The sequence below is a fragment of the Lynx canadensis genome, chromosome D2 (assembly GCF_007474595.2).
Source record: "Lynx canadensis isolate LIC74 chromosome D2, mLynCan4.pri.v2, whole genome shotgun sequence".
In the NCBI taxonomy this organism is placed as follows: Eukaryota; Metazoa; Chordata; class Mammalia; order Carnivora; family Felidae; genus Lynx; species Lynx canadensis.
In genome coordinates this window covers 13070326-13084168 of record NC_044313.2, presented here as the reverse complement: position 1 = coordinate 13084168, position 13843 = coordinate 13070326, and the positions used below count along the sequence as shown (strand labels likewise).

Here is a 13843-nt window from a genome sequence, read left to right as displayed (position 1 = left end):
CTTTCAATTCAAAGATCTAGTCTCTCTGCTCAGAGAACACTCAGATGTCAATAAAAAAAAAAAAAAAAAAAAAAAAAGGAGTATTTGAAGTAAGGTCATTTGAAAAGAATTCTCTTTGACCATCTGGGACGGTGAACTGTTTACGTTTACACTGACATGTATTCTGTTTGAAAGACGTAAGTGATTACACCTAGCAACAATACGGCAAAGCGAAATCTCTCATCTGGCATATGCTCCCAATTTGTCGATTGATAAGAGACAAATAAAAACAAGGATTTTTCTTCTTCCTTCCCCCCCCCCCACCCCGAAGAAATTCAGTCTTCATATATTTAGGCACTGAGGACCTCCCTGCTTCCGTTTGAAGGGCTGTGTAAGCTAATCGTTAAACAATTTCTAAATATCCAATCAATGTATCTCAAGGGGCTTTCCGTTTTGAGCAAAACTCCTCCGGCCAGAAAAATCGTCCCCCTCCTTTCCGGCGGCGGCGTCATGGGTCTGCGGTGCTCCTGCTGCCAAAATAGCTAAGTGCCCTTAAAGGCCAATGATCGTGAAACATCTGTGAAACCCACAGTGATTCGGAAATGTAGGATTGCCAGAGCGTAGCTTTAAAGGGCAGCTTTTAATCCGGCTCTAAAGTCGACGTAAGTTTTGTAAGTTTTCTCTTTTGCAACGTGGCTTTTGGTTTTGTATTATTATTATTATATATTCTATACGTTATTTTATATTACCATATCTTACTGCTCCAACTTCTTAAAATTATATTGTTTTACGCAAATTTACAAACAGTAGCCAGCTACCGTTCGATCGGTTCGAGGGGAGAGCAGGGTGTGGAATTGGGGGTGAGGGGACACCACGTGGAGCAGTTGTCGTTCTCTGCAAAGAACTAGAACCGTCTCCTGATGTTGCTGTCAAACACCCCCAAATCTCACACCAACCATGCAGGCTCACTGAGATCCCACACCCCGATGCCCCTAAATGCGCCATTTGTGCTTAAGCTTTCATCGCCAACACACTGTGAAGATTTGTACGAAGATAAACAAGTGACCTCCCTGTCACTGACTTGTTAATTCGTGCACACACGCATGCGTATGCAGGTATTTGAATCTAGAGGACTGCAATTTTGGGGCCTCCGTAGTTAATTCCTAGTTTTCTTTTTTGCCACCTCTCATGATCTAACCGCAAAAGTCGCTCGAGTCGAAAAGGCAGGGAAAGCTACTGAGTTAAGAAAGCGGTAAAGATGAAAAACAGCAGATTAAAAAAATATCCAGCTCAGGAAAATGCTCGTGTGGGAGACTTTGCCGTGACGACCGTGATGTTTCTACGATGATCGTACCCAGATCCTTACAGCCCATCCCTCTGTCCCTATTGGGCCAGGCTGAGAGGGTGCTGGATCTTGGTCTCATCACAGTGAGGATAGAGTCACAATCCGCTGGGTTTTGATGAGCGGACCACTGGGTTATCACATGACCTCACCCCATCTCTGCCAGGGACAGGCTATGCTTCCTTTAACAAGAAGGTCCTGAGTTTTCTCATCTGGAGACCGTAATAATAACACTTAACAGGATGTCCTTGGAACTTTCTACATCCCCTGGAAATTATAAAGCTACAGCGTAACCTTGCCTTAGAAAAAAAAATCAGAGTAAATAATCTCTTCAACGCTATACCTTATCTGGTTATACCTCACAGGCTTTACTTCCCTAAGGTTTAGCATCAACTCTGGTTTCTCGTTCAAAACATCTGCGAAGGGACAGAAGCAAAGAAGCATCTGGCTTGTCCCAGCAGAATATAGTCGTGAGACCCGAACATTTATTAAAGACATGCTTTCCGTGACATCCCGGAGAAAGCTAAAGGTATTTAAAGTGACGTCTGGGAAGGACTCGGTATTGTTCAGAGCAGTGTGTGAAAAGCCCCGGCAAACAGTCTACGTGATTCATCAAGTTCAGAGTTGTTGTCATAACGTGTCTACTAATAGTCATTAAAGCATCTTCGTTAGCCAGAGATAAATACCAGGGAACGCTCGGAATCCAGCTCCCATGCTTTCAAAGCTGCCTGGGAGCAGAGCAGTTGCTTAAGTGGCTTTGCTGCATCTGGCCTGAGGATCCAGCTTCCAGAGCGTGAGGCGGGGAGAACCCACCCCGTGGGTGCCGCTGACACACGGCGGCGAAGGGCCTCGACCGGACGGCGTGGGCCCTTCACCCCAGGATCGGGCGTCGGGGGTCTTCTGGGTGAGGAGGCGGCACTGCTGTCCCCAGACTCCGAGATTCCAACAGCCCCAGCGGGAACCGGGTGGACGTCGTCCCTCTTCTCGCTGACCCGGGCCCCATTGGCAGGAACCTTCGCGAACCGGCCACCGGTGAGTGTCAACCAGGACCCAAGACTGTTGCCAAATTAGAAATCGGAGGGTATCCGCTGAATCTGCATGTCTGTCCAGATAGTTCTTAGGCAAGTAAATCCTAGCAGCTTGCAGGTGCGGGAGCCTTACGTGGTGGCAAGAGGGGAAACTTGATGAACTGCGGTTTTTTGGAGGATTGGGGTAGGGAGCCTTTCGGGATTCGGTATAAAAGGACTTGCTAAATCGCTTCCACCGGGTCAGTGGAGGAGTGGCCCTCTGCCTTTCACAACCGCCTTCAAATCCTGTGTTGGGCACCGGGGCAATTAGGACATTCCTTCCATTGAAGGATACGATTGAACTCTGCCTTTTAATGTCGTGATTTTGATCTACGTGAATTACTGATTAATCAGCCTTCCACGTAGGCACCCTCCCGCCTGCTCGGGGGCAAACAGTAAAGAAAAGTGGTGTTGCCAGGCTGGATGCCCTTGGCCCCGCTCTTCCGGTTGGGGCTGCAGGCTAGAAAAGCAAAGTGGAACGAATGACACGGGCACTTCCTTGCCAGACGAACTATTTCTTACCTCCTCCGCAGGCCTGTCGCATCCAGGCCTGTTTCCTTGACGAGATGGCAACTTTCATGGGTGCGGTTGGACCGACAGCCTTATAGGGTATCGTGGTGGTGACCAGGCTCTCTGCAAGGGGCATCTTCATACTGTCAGACTTTCCTGATATCCCAGAGAGGAGAATTTAAAAGCCACCTAGACCATGAGCTTTGCCCCCTTTTAAGAAAAAATAGGCAATCTTCAGCACAGGAATTTATTTTACGGTATTACTTTCAGAAGTTGCTGAGGAAGACACATCTTTCTGTGGAAGAACTCTTCGCTACAGTGTTGGATAGCCGTATGCAATTTTGCTGTGTTTTGCTTATCTTAGCCTAAAACAAATGTTACGTATATGGGGAAATGGCAAAAACTGAATTAAATGTCATTGATTTCAGCTATTCTTTTAACATGAAACTCATATTCTTAGCTTGTCTTCTTTCCTTTAGGTTGAATTCCTATTAGTGTGGTTCTTATTGCGTTTTTTTTTTTTCTTATTTTTGTTAAGTTTATTTATTTTTGAGAGAGAGAGAGAGTGAGCACGAGCCAGGGAGGGGCAGAGAGACGGAAACACAGAATCCGAAGCAGGCTCCAGGCTCTGAGCTGCAGCACAGAGCCCGACGTCGGGCTCAAACCCAAGAACATGAGATTGTGACCGGAGCTGAAGTCAGACGCTCAACCGACTGAACCACCCAGGCGCCCCTTACTATGGGTTTTTAATAGTAACATATTCATGCACAGCCTAGCGACCCTCCCCCTCCCCAATATCTAAGAAATGATTATCAGAAAAATGAATCATTAGAGCTACTTTTTTCCCCCTGTAATCCGTGGTGGGACCTCTGAAAAATAAAGGAGAAAACTTTGATGCAAAGCATTATTCATTGGACGTTATCCCCAAATCTTGTTGATGTAGTAGCAAGTAGTATTCGAGTACCTAATCTGGGAGTCAAGACTGGAGAGGCCAATCTATCCACTGTCTCTAACTAGTTCTGTGATCCTGGAAGAGATAGGACATTTTAAAAGTGGGATCTCAGGGTTCCATGTATTATGTTGCTATTTGGACAGGGCACATCAATGGGGTTTTCTTCTGGAATAGGGATATTCTGCAATTCCATAGAATTCTTACATCTGGGGCATGTCACTGTTCCGGCAGCCTCCACCTCTTCTCTCTCCGTCTGATAGAGTCCTGTATCATACAAACCTGAGGAGGTACAAGTGCGTGTCGCTCTGAATTATGTTCATGACGCAGGAGCCAACAAAACAAACCCCAACAAAGTAAAACTCCCTTGATGGAAGTTGGGTATGGTTCATTAATAGCCTTGAAAAAAGTGTGTTCAGAAACAGATCATCTTGTGTCAGAGGAAGTAAAACTGAGAATGCATCTTATCCTTCATTAACTAGTTTCTGGAACATTTCTATTTAGTCAGCAAGTTTTTAAAAGGGTATTTTCAAAAAGGGGGAAATGCAAATTAGAGGCATTGGTCATTACCCAGGAAATAAAGGAACTGTCAAAGAAAAATCTAATGAAATGCCAATGGCTCTGTGGAGTAGACATTGATGGAGCCTGACTATAATGTCATCCGTGCAATTGGGTCATGGGTCCTTGTAATTGTTGAAACTCGTAGAAGAGAAAGTTCTGAACTGCTTTAAATGGGAACAAAGACAACTCTGCCTTATCTGAACTCCATCCTTTGGGTTGTGATACATGCAAAATACCAGAGTGACTGTAGTTTGGAGAATGCGTTAAGTGCGAGAGTGTGGGTGGCAGCCGGAGGTAGGGACTGTACTATTATTGTGATATTCTTGGCTCCCACATGGGCAGAAAATTTCAAGATTGGTTCTACCTCTGCCACCTTATGATAATGCAGCGTCTTTTATTATGAAAATTCATCATTGGCTGATAAGTAATTCAAAATTATCCCGATTCCCCCCTCCCCTTGTCCCCATTTGTCATAAGGAATCTCTGCCGGTCTATGGATCCTCTTGCCTTATTGCAAATACTTTTGATCCCGAGTATATATTTGTGAAGGAAGGAACGAGTATATAACTGAAGGAAGTTAGGACTGTGGTTTTTGGCTATCAATTGAGGCGGGACTAGGTTTGGCTGGGGGCGGGGGGGGGGGGGGAGGGGGAGTCGTTTTTGTTCTGTTTTGTTTCCGCTTTACAATTCAGCCTACAGTGCTTATTGTCTTTGACTTGTGAGTACCCTGTTCCAAACAGTGGACCCAATGACACCCTAACTGCACTTAGAGACTTTTCGAGTCACTTAGAGACTTTGTGTGCCGTGTTAAATTTGGCATAATGATCAGTAAACTAGGTAGGTACCAGAAGAGACAAGTTCTAGCGTAGGCTCTATTACCAACCTGTTCACACAGAGCAAACAGTTCTCCATGCTGCAGTCTCCTATTTGCAGAATGAGGATAATAATACCTGCCATATCTACTTTACAGGTTTGTCACGATGAACAGTCATCGAGATAATAGGCATTATTAGCGTAAATAAAGTATGAGATGGTATTTCTCATATAACTAACAATTTAGGCAACATAATGACAGTCTCGTGTCTAATTAGAGACATTTTACTTCACCGAGTCCTATGAAATACTGTTCTCCTTCTTACGTGCTAGGAAAGCAAAGTGCCTAGTGTTCTTGCTTCCCCAAAGTGATATAAACTGAATCAATGGCCGCGCATCCCTGATTTTTTTTTCCCTACATCTAAGATCTACCGAATTTTAATGATGGTTACGCACAGAGTGCTTTTGGGGTCTGTTGCCCCCGTGTAGCCTGTCCCCACCATGTGCACTACGCTCAAGTGGTGGCCTTTGTGCCTGTCTCATTGTTATTCTCGGGTGCCACAGTCACTTGAATACTTGAGCAGGGGAAGCAACGGTCCCAACGTCAAGTCACTTTCAGCGCTTGAGATCTGAAAGGCAGCCACTTGGAGTTCATTACACTTTTCTACTCAACCCTCCTGCCTTAACATTGTATTGCACGAGAATTCTAAATTCACTTTGGCTGCGTTACAAGGCCTGTTTTCTGCCTGGATGCCCAGGTCTCTCTTTCTTTCTATTGTCTCGGGTTGGTGTCCAGGAATAAAGGATACTTAACATTTAAAAAGGCAGAATTGTTTGCAAGGAAAATACTTCCCGCTAACTGGCTCTCCGAGAACTTGAAAGACTCAAATGAGGACAGTCACTTCCTTTGGAAGCATATTTATTTCTGTGCATCTTTTCTGGAAAAAAAAAAAAGTTACCTCTTTGTGTGTCTTACTCATCATTATGTGTGTTTACAGAGTCCATGAGAAGTTCACAAAAAGAGAATTTCTTAGTGCGAAAGGCCCTTTGTTGAACAGGAGCTTTAATGCTTCCATACCTGGCCGAATCTCTTTTACGTATGACGACAGAAACCTTTTTCTTAAGCTTCCTGTGACCCACTAGGTCTTTCCACCGGAACAATGAGGTAAACTATGTGAACGTATAAATGCCTTTCAACACGCTTTGGCATGTTTTTGTCGATAGAGGTAATCGACTAGGAATTAATTCGCTTCCCTTCTGCGTCTTGGGCACAGTGCGCAATAGCACTGTGAGCTTGGATAAACCCTGGATGCCTTAGCTTTCCTGTTTTAAGTGCGGCATATCTAGAAAGTATTCTTTGTGGTGGTGTGTGATTTAGAGACGTGTGTCTGTCAGCTTCAGAGAAAGAAAAGCCATTTGACCACTTTTGAAAGGGCCGAACAGCGGCGGTGGGCTTAGGGAGGTGGGAGGGAACAAGGCCCGCCTGCGTTTGTAAGTGTGCGTGTGTGTGCGTGTGTGTGCGTGTGCATGTGTGTGCGTGCATTGTTTTCCACAGGGAAAAACTAATCTCTTGGCTTAGATCCACCTTAGTATTAGCCTCAATGCGTTCTCTCCCTCCTTTACTCTAAATCATTATTAAGTTTATTACTTCTTTTTTCTTTTGCTGGAGAAGATTAATGGCTTTCCCTGGGCAGAGGGAACTCTGCAGAGCCCAGTGGCTCTATAAATAGCACCTGCTGCTAATTCTCCAGTGCCTGGTATCTCCCCAACACATCTTGGTCTTTAAACAATTTGTTCAGAAGAAGAAAGCTAAGGGTCACTGTGCACTTTGGTGTTACTCAAAATGTGTTTTATGGATAGTGGGTTTTTTCTCCAGGAAGTTTGGCCTGTTGGGTCCTTTAGAGAAACTGGGCGTCCTGGTACCTCCCCGGGGAGGCATGCCTCACTAGCCAAGCTTGTAAGGATATCACAGAACCTGTTGGACCTGTGGGGGTGGTGCCTTGCTAATAGCTTTGGCCATTAATTTCCCCCCTCTTTTTTTTTTTTTTTCTAATTTCTTCTTTCTCAAGAGGTTTCAGGCTCAGCTGAACTGTTCCAATAGCCCGGGGGAGATGTGACTTCATGGAGTTATAAAACACAAAAAGGGAAAATGCTGGGAAAATTGAGTTGCTAAGGTTCAGTAACTTGTGGTTTCAGAAAATGGAACACTTCTGGACAACGCAGATGGCAGGAAGGGCCATGGTCATCGTTGGAAAACCACCTTCCCCTTTAGGGGTAGCAGTAGGAAGGCGAGAGAACACCTAACCTCTAGGGCACACGGCAGGGGTGCCTTCCTTCCCTTAAGGAAGTCTTTGTTGAATACCGAACGATGAAGGAAAGGAGAGGTATTTCCTGTTATCAGAAATGTGACTTGAAGTCAGTGCAGTTGTGGGCAAAGTTGTGTGAGTTAAGGAGGCCATATGACCTGTTAAGATAGAAAGAAGGCGGGGGTGGGAGGAGAAGTTTCCCCTTCCTTGCTGTTCAGTCATTGCCCTTCGACAGCCTCTCCTGGGTAGACCAGATCACCAGCAAAACGGGGCCGGTTGTGCTGAGTATTTTGCTAGGTACCTTGATGAAACCACGGAGCTGTATACCTTGTATGCAGAGTTTCTCACCAATACCTTCCGTTGTTATCCAATATTGACCACGTAACTTTGAGAGCGGATAATTCTCTCTCAGTTGCACTTTTAGTGAGACCAATGAAAAAATCCAAGGATGCTTCCCAGACCTTGAATTTGGAACACTAGGAAGCCCTAACTCGTTAGATGTCGACTTACTACGTGGATTCAGATTCAAAGTTTCCATTCTCTTAGAATAGGACTCCCATGACAACCCCAGCTAACCTTTAGGTTGAGGATTTTATTTACCCTTGTCATGTATGCAGTGCAAACATTTTCTCGCCCTGTTTATTTCATCAGTATTATCAGATAATTGCACAACAGCATCTTACAGCTCAGAGCTACCTCTGAGATAATTTGAAATAACAATTGCCTTTTGCAGATGAAGAAACTGAGGCCTGGGGAGATGAAGTACCTTGCCCAAGGTCGCTTGGCTTGTCGAGAGCAAAGTTGAACTGTAACCTGAGCCTGTCTGTCTGTGTCATATCCTCCAATTATGGCTTGTTGTCCTTAAAAACTCACGTCATGTGCCACTTCTCAGTGGCAGTGTGAATTCCTTAAACCAATAATTTTTAAACTTTTAAAAAAGAGATCCTTTATTGTGCTTATTATATGGATGTAGGTAAGCAATAGAAATGCCTTGAAGTGACAGCGGTAGGGATAGGAGGACCTGAAGCCCATCATACTAACATCGCCCCATCTTCTGTCCGTACCCTGGGTGGTCTCTGAGACAAATCCAAGGAACCCAGGTGATCAGAAACTCAGTCTGGAACATCACCACTTGTGCGCAAGAAAAACCACCTAACATCTATCTGCATCTATCTGTCTGCACATCTGTCTGCTCATTTTGATCAAACGAGTTTTCAAAGCCTTGGCTTCATCACCTTGAAAATCACCAACCGAGGACTCACGGAACAATATTATCTCCCGGTAACACAAAGCTTGGCACATCCTGGCTGTTTAATAAATTTTGCTGAATGAATAAATTAATGAAGGGTAACGCTTCGATCCCTGGAAACTCTTCATTAGCTCTCATCGTCTATTGCTCTTTTCCTGTCCCATGTGGCCAAAATGCATCACATATACCTTGCTAACTCCCTTTTTGTTGTATTTGGCTCCATTGTTACTGGTTTCTCCTTCTTGACTGTGAGGTCCTGGAGAGCAGAACTCCGAATTCCCAGTGCTGGGACACAGTGGGCCCAGAGTAAGCTTCAGTAAGAGCTTATTGTTAAATGAAGACTGATGGGAAGTACATCAAACCTGTAGTGCTAAAGCAGAGTTTCTCAATCTCAGTATTATTCATATTTGGGGCTGGAAAATTCTTTGTTTGGGGGACCGTCCTGTATATCGTGGGATGTTTAGCAGCACCCCTGGCCAATACCCACTCCAAGCCAGTAGCAGCCTCTCCTAACCCCAAGTTGTGACAACCAAAAATGTCTCCAGACATTGCCAAATGTCCTCTGGGGGGCAAAATCGCCCTTCACTGAGAACCACAGAGCTAAGGCATGTCTTGTTTTCTTTCCTCTGAGCTTCTGTTTCAGATGGACTCAGTCTGAAATGAGGCTGTTCCAAAACGTAAAATGTCTTGGTAAGTAAAAATAGGTAATGGTGTTGCTCAGATCTTGGAATTTAAGAATAAGCATTGTCAGCCATTAATTCATTTCACCCTCTATATATTTTATTTGGAGGGAATTTTAGTGGAGAACATGATGTTTGCTAGTTTGGGAAGATCATGTTCATTTCATGAAGGAACATAAATGCCAGTATTCTCTTGAGCCATTGGTCTGAAGTTGGCCAAATGCCACAGTTTCAGGATAGAGATAAAAAATGGCAGCTTCATATATTCTGTCATCATCAAGAAACTGGACTGGCAAATCAGTTGTTTTTCCCATGTTCTCACGCTTTGGATGGTTTAGCGGAAGGCCCGTAGGATTTTAAACAGATGCCCAGCCCAAGTCCAAGACTCCAAGATTTAATGGCGCCTGTGTACCTCATCCTAGATGTTACACGATACCTAAGTATCATGGGACACATCTTTTATTTGAGACAAATGAAATGCCATTGAGTATTGATTCTCCCTAATGGAACTGGGCCTTTCCACTTTGAATCTAATCAAGAGTTTAAAGAAACATTTAAGAAAAAGGTCCCATTTCTCCCTCCCAGAAACATATAAGCAAGATGCAGAAGCACAAAATACAGTTCTCTAAAATCGGCATCCTCAACCTCTCACTCTTCTTATCCTCAGTCTTAAATTATCCTCTCCATATAGGTCATTTCCCAATATCTAAATATTAACAATTTGTAGCCTCGGTATCCCCAATTCCTACAAGCTTCTGAGAGCTAGCTTTCTTTCTTTCTTTCTTTCTTTCTTTCTTTCTTTCTTTCTTTCTTCTTTCCTTTCAATTTACTTATTTAAATTCAAGTTAGTTAACATACAGTATAGTATTGGTTTCAGGAACAGAACGCAGTGATTCATCACTTACATAGAACACCCAATGCTCATCCCAACAAGTGCCCTCCTTGGTGCCCATCACCCATTTAGCCCATTCCCCCACCTACTTCCCCTCTAGCAACTCCCAGTTTGTTCTCTGTATTTAAGAGTCTCTTATGGTTTGCCTCCCTCTCTGTTTTTCTCTTATTTTTCCTTCCCTTATGTTCATTGGTTGTCTTTCATAAATTCTACCTGTGAGTGAAATCATATATTTGTCTTTCTCTGACTTATTTCACTTAGCATAATACACTCTAGTTCCATCCATGTTGTTGCAAATGGCAAGAATTCATTCTTTTTGATTGCCGAGTAGTATTCCATTATATCTATCTATCTATCTATCTATCTATATACACACACACACACCACACCTTCTTTATCCACTCATCAGTCATTGGGCATTTGGGCTCTTTCCATAATTTGCCTATTGTTGGTAGTGCTGCTATAAACATGGGGGTGCACATGTCCCTTCAGATCAGCATTTTTGTATCCTTTGGATAAATACCTGCTAGTGTAATTGCTGGGTCATAGGGTAGGTCTAGTTTTAATTTTTTGAGGAACCTCCATACTGTTTCCCGGAGTGACTGCACCAGTTTGCATTCCCACCAACACTGTAAAAGTGTTCCTCTTTCTCCACATCCTCGCCAGCATCATTTGTTTCCTGAGTCGTTCATTTTAGCCACTCTAAAGTGTGAGGTGGTATCTCATTGTGCGTTTGATTTGTATTTCCCTGATGATGAGTGATGTTGAACATCTTTTCATGTGTCTGTTGGCCATCTGGATGTCTTCTTTGGATAAGTGTCTATTCGTGTCTTCTGCCCATTTCTTAATTTGTCTTTTGGGTGTTGAGTTTAATGAGTTCTTTATAGATTTTGGATACTTCTTCTTTTCATCAATGCCCAAATAAAATGACTCAACACGTCCCTAATACTGCAGGCTCTTGAAAGTCCAGTATTCCTATCCTGATATTTCTATAGGTCTATCCATTCACACATTCATTCATTCAACAAATATTTATTGAGAATACAGATCTTTCTTGATAGGGTTACATTCCAAAATGCTTTGAATAAACCTAACCCACCGAACTTCATAGCTTACTTCTTAGCCTACTTTAAACGTGCCCAGAACACTTCCATTAGCCTATAAATGGGCAAAATCATCTAACGCCAAGCCTATTTGATAGTAAAATGTTGAAAAATCGCTGTAATTTATTGATCACTGTACTGAACATGAATAGAATGGTTGTCTGTGTGCGGATTGTTTACCCTCATGGTCGCATTGCTGACTGAGAGTAGTGGGTCACTGCTGCCCCGCATGATGAGAAAGTCTCTGCATATTGCTAGCCCATGAAAAGATCAAAATTCAACATTCAAAACATGGTTTCTACTGAATGCATATCACTTTCACATCATCAGAAAGTCAAAAACTTGTACGTCAAACCATGGTAAGTTGGGGATTGGGGACTGTCGGTACCATGTGACTACAACATACTAGATTTCTACTCTGGAGCTCAGGTCCCATCGCATTCCCATTGTACCTCCTGCTGATGAGCTCTCTCCATCAACTTTGCCTCCTGTCGGTTCACCGTATCTTCTTTATTCTCCAGAGCAGCGCAACTCAAGGCTGAATGACGTAGTCACAGAAGTTGATGATATTACAGAAGATGACAATCGCTCACACAACAAGAAACTGCTTGAAATTACATAGCAGTCATCACTTGTCCTTAAAAGATGCTTTCCTATCCCTGCCACTAATGACAGCTCACTGGCCACCTTCCCTCCTCAGGATCTGCTTAACAGGCTGCCATGTTGCCGGGCCTGCTCTCTCTCTTCCCAGACCAGAGGAGTCACTTCCTCAAAGCTTCCTTCCCATTTACTACCGAAGAACATCTCCTGGTTGTGGTTCTTGTTGCTTGTAACTTTATTATCTAATGTCAGTTGGGTCTTTTGTATCAATCACCTCCTTCCAAATTTTTAATCATCAAAGAAAACCTATCAAAGTATTTTCCTTTGCAAGAGATCCTACATCCTGAGCAAGGCAACACATTAACAGATGCTTTGCTTTCCCCTTTAATTTTCCCCAGTTCTATTCTTAGGCAGAGTTCTTAAGCAGCACATCATCCTTTGTGATAGACTGAAGGCAGCCGGCAATTTATTTTCCTTTATCGAGAGCAAAGGCACTGGGGTAAATTTTTAAAAATCCTATTACATTATTACCTAAGTGCACTCACTTCTCCCTTTAGCTCTGCTCCCAGTGGAAACAAGTGACTAATCCTTATTAGTGCCAATTATTAAAGAGGAATGGCTGTAGCCCTACCTAAGGTCCACTAGATTTTTCCTTTTGAATAACATTGGGATACGTTTTCACGAAGGGGGTAGTTACAATGAATGGGTCAAACTGACACTTGTTGATTTACTTATTCTATTTCTGCCCAAGGACCATTGCAAAGTATGGATTAACTCAGACTTGGAAATGTAAATTCTATCAGAAAAAAAAATAGCTCATGCTATTGAATGGAACATTTGAGCCATCCTCAGAAAATTCAAACTATGAAAAGACAAGAATATATTTTCCTCTAGGAAGAATATATTTTTCCTCTAGGAAAAATTCTGAACTTCTGCACTGACCGTACAGAGCCTGCTTGGGATTCTTTCGCTTCTTTGTCCTTCCCCAACTCGCACTCTCTCTCTCCCTCTCAAAATAAATAAATTTTTTAAATATTCAAATTTTAAAAAAGAAAGCACTTACCTCCCCCCCCCCCACCATGTATCAATACGGGGATGATACGATAATACTAATACTCACTATGGCTGATCAAGAGTCTGCCACATGCTGGACTTTTTTCTCGGTGTTTTTTGATATTTTTTATATTTGGGTCTTGGAGCAACCCGCCACGATAGGCATTTTCTCCATTTGCAAACAAAGTTAGCCACCTTACTGGAGACCCACCATCAAAGTGGGTGCACAGCAATGCAAGCTGATTCCTTTTTGAGTATTAAATGGAAGGGTGTCAGAGGAGGTGAGCTATTAATGGGTATTATTTTAAGTTTATTTATTTATGTATTTTTAGAGAGAGACAGAGAGAGTGAGTAGGGAGGGGGGCGGAGAGAGGGAGAGAGAGTCCCAAGCAGGCTCCACGCCGTCAGCACAGAGCCCAACATGGGGCTTGAACCCACGAACCATGAGATCATAACCTGAGCCGAAACCAAGAGTCAGATGCTTAACCAACTGAGCCACCCAGCCACCCCTATTACTGGGTATTTTCTATCTAACATTTAGATGAGCATGCTTTCCAGTGTGAGGAGCTAGTAGAAAACTCCCCTGTGGTACGTGTGAGTGAGGGTGTGAGTACACAGCTGCTTCTGTGTATGTAAAAAATGAATACGTGAATAAACCGAATGGGCGATGAAACAGATCCTTAAGTTGGCAACTATATAACCTGGACTACTGCAAATAAAATAGGAACAAAAATCATAA

The 13843-nt window shown here is 43.3% G+C and overlaps 1 long non-coding RNA gene across 1 annotated transcript; it reads right to left on the bottom strand.

The window, feature by feature from the left end:
• Positions 1–900: 900 nt before the first annotated feature.
• On the bottom strand, positions 901–13474 carry LOC115527507. Its single transcript, XR_003972952.1, has 4 exons — positions 13172–13474; positions 11904–11989; positions 2911–3108; positions 901–2377 (listed from the first exon to the last, which is right to left on the bottom strand). It is a non-coding gene; the product is annotated as an uncharacterized LOC115527507 (long non-coding RNA).
• Between the last annotated feature and the right edge of the window lie 369 nt (positions 13475–13843).